Here is a 3,567-nt window from a genome sequence, read left to right as displayed (position 1 = left end):
AATCACTTCTCTTTTTTTTTTACTGGGTTCAGTAAATAATCCTTTCAGTGTCTAGATGATTTAAAAACTTTTAAATTATTTTAGAAATTAAGATAAAATTGGCATATACCATTGTATAGGTTTAAGGTGTGCATGATGTTGATCTGATACATTTGTACTGCGATAAGATTGCCATTGTAACTGAGCTAACACCTCTGTCTTGTTACATAATTATTCTTTCTTTTTTTGAGAGAAATAGAGTAGCTTTGTTACTTTTCCAGGCAAAGGGGGAACCCAGTAGGCTAGCACCTCAAGAACTGTGCCACCTTCCCTGGTAAGTAGGGAGAGGTTATATGATCATTGTTGTCGCTCAGTCGATCAGTTGTGTCTGACTCTTTGTGAACCCGTGGACCACAGCACGCCAGGCTTCCCTGTCCTTCACCATCTCCTGGAGCTTGCTCAAACTCATGTCCACTGAGTTGGTGATGCCATCTAACCATCTCGTCTCTGTCGTGCCTTCAGTCTTTCCCAATATCAGGGTTTTTTCTAATGAGTCAGCTCTTCACATCAGGTGGCCAAAGTATCGGAGTTTCAGCTTCAGCATCAGTCCTTCCAATGAATATTCAGGGTTGATTTCCTGTAGGATTGACTGCTTTGATCTCCGTGCAGTCCAAGGGACTCTCAAGAGTCTTCTCCAGCACTGCAGTTCAAAAGCATCACTTCTTTGGCGCTCAGCCTTCTTTATAGTCCAACTCTCACATCCATACATGACTACTGGAAAAACCATAACTTTGACTAGATGGACCTTTGTCGGCAAAGTGATGTCTCTGCTTTTTAATACCTGTTTAGGTTTGTCATCCATCACCAGATGGTCAACACAGAAATCAGGCTGATTATATTCTTTGCAGCCAAAGATGAAGAAGCTCTATACAGTCAGCAAAAACAAGAAGGGGAGCCGACTGTGGCTCAGATCATGAACTCCTTATTGCCAAATTCAGACTTAAATTGAAGAAAGTAGGGAAAACCACTAGACCATTCAGGTATGACCTAAATCAAATCCCTTATGACTATACAGTGGAAGTGAGAAATAGATTTAAGGGACTAGATCTGATAGACAGAGTGCCTGATGAACTATGGACAGAGGTTCGTGCCATTGTACAGGAGACAGGGATCAAGACCATCCCCATGGAAAAGAAATGCAAAAAAGCAAAATGGCTGTCTGAGGAGGCCTTACGTATAGCTATGAAGAGAAGAGAAGTGAAAAGCAAAGGAGAAAAGGAAAGATATTCCCATTTGAATGCAGAGTTCCAAAGAATAGCAAGGAGAGATAAGAAAGCCTTCCTCAGTGATCAATGCAAAGAAATAGAGGAAAACAACAGAATGGGAAAGACTAGAGATCTCTTCAAGAAAATGAGAGATACCAAGGGAACATTTCATGCAAAGATGGGCTCGATAAAAGACAGAAATGGTATGGACCTAACAGAACAGAAGATATTAAGAAGAGGTGGCAAGAATACACAGAAGAACTGTATAAAAAAGATCTTCACGACCCAGATAATCATGATGGTGTGATCACTCACCTAGAGCCAGACATCCTGGAATGTGAAGTCAAGTGGGCCTTAGAAAGCATCACTATGAACAAGCTAGTGGAGGTGATGGAATTCCAGTTGAGCTATTTCAAATCCGGAAAGATGATGCTGTGAAAGTGCTGCACTCAATATGCCAGCAAATTTGGAAAACTCAGCAGTGGCCACAGGACTGGAAAAGGTCCGTTTTCATTCCAATCCCAAAGAAAGGCAATGCCAAAGAATGCTCAAACTACCGCACAATTGCACTCATCTCACACGCTAGTAAAGTAATGCTCAAAATTCTCCAAGCCAGGCTTCAGCAATATGTGAAACGTGAACTTCCAGATGTTCAAGGTGGTTTTAGAAAAGGCAGAGGAACCAGAGATCAAATTACCAACATCCGCTGGATCATCAAAAAAGCAAGAGAATTCCAGAAAAACATCTATTCTGCTTTATTGACTATGCCAAAGCCTTTGACTGTGTGGATCACGATAAACTGGAAAATTCTGAAAGAGATGGGAATACCAGACCACCTGACCTGCCTCTTGAGAAACCTATATGCAGGTCAGGAATCAACAGTTAGAACTGGACATGGAACAACAGACTGGTTCCAAATAGGAAAAGGAGTACGTCAAGGCTGTATGTTGTCACCCTGCTTATTTAACTTATAAGCAGAGTACATCTTGAGAAACGCTGGGCTGGAAGAAGCACAAGCTGGAATCAAGATTGCCGGGAGAAATATCAATAACCTCAGATATGCAGATGACACCACCCTTATGGCAGAAAGTGAAGAGGAACTAAAAAGCCTCTTGATGAAAGTGAAAGAGGAGAGTGAAAAAGTTGGCTTAAAGCTCAACATTCAGAAAACTAAGATCATGGCATCTGGTCCCATCACTTCATGGGAAATAGATGGGGAAACAGTGGAAACAGTGGCAGACTTTATTTTTTGGGGTTCCAAAATCACTGCGGATGGTGATTGCAGCCATGAAATTAAAAGACGCTTACTCCTTGGAAGAAAGTTATGACCAACCTAGATAGCATATTTAAAAGCAGAGACATTACTTTGCCAACAAAGGTCCATCTAGTCAAGGCTATGGTTTTTCCAGTGGTCATGTATGGATGTGAGAGTTGGGCTGTGAAAAAAGCTGAGTGCCAAAGAATTGATGCTTTTGAACTGTGGTGTTGGAGAAGACTGTTTGAGAGTCCCTTGGACTGCAAGGAGATCCAACCAGTCCATCCTAAAGGAGATCAGTCCTGGGTGTTCATTGGAAGGACTGATGCTGAAGCTAAAACTCCAATACTTTGGCCACCTCATGCGAAGAGTTGACACATTGGAAAAGACCCTGATGCTGGGAGGGATTGGGGGCAGGAGGAGAAGGGGACAACAGAGGATGAGATGGTTGAATGGCATCACCGACTTCATGGACATGAGTCTGAGTAAACTCCAGGAGTTGGTGATGGACAGGGAGGCCTGGCGTGCTGTGATTCAAGGGGTCGCAAAGAGTCGGACACGACTGAGCGACTTAACTGAACTAGATTTGTCATAGATCTTCTTCCAAGGAGCAAGCGTCTTAATTTCGTGGCTGCAGTCACAGTCCGCAGTGATTTTGGAGCCCAAGAAAATAAAATCTGTCACTGTTTCCAGTTTTTCCCCATCTATTTGCATGAAATGATGGAACTGGATGCCACCATCTTAGTTTTTTGAATGCTGAGTTTTAAGCTAGCTTTTTCACTCTCCTCTTTCACCTTCATGAAGAGACGGTGTAGCTATAGTCTAAGCCCAGACTGCACTGCCCAGTCCGCCCAGGCACTGTCCCCTCCATCAGGCCCTGCCCAGGTTTCCCAGTCGGCCCCGCCTCCTCTTCACCAGATACAGCTCCAACCGGCCCCGCGTCCCTCCCGCCACCAGGGGACGCCGGCGCCCAAGAAGGCTTTCTGGCCGCAGAAGGCGACGCTCTAGGTAGCGGCGGCTGCTCCGTGGCCAGTAGCAGCGGCACTCTAGCCCTCAGTGTGCCGGGCG

This window comes from Dama dama, chromosome 5 (genome assembly GCF_033118175.1).
Source record: "Dama dama isolate Ldn47 chromosome 5, ASM3311817v1, whole genome shotgun sequence".
NCBI classification, from domain to species: domain Eukaryota; kingdom Metazoa; phylum Chordata; class Mammalia; order Artiodactyla; family Cervidae; genus Dama; species Dama dama.
The sequence above is the reverse complement of the archived record's forward strand: the minus strand, read 5'-3'. Positions refer to the sequence as shown.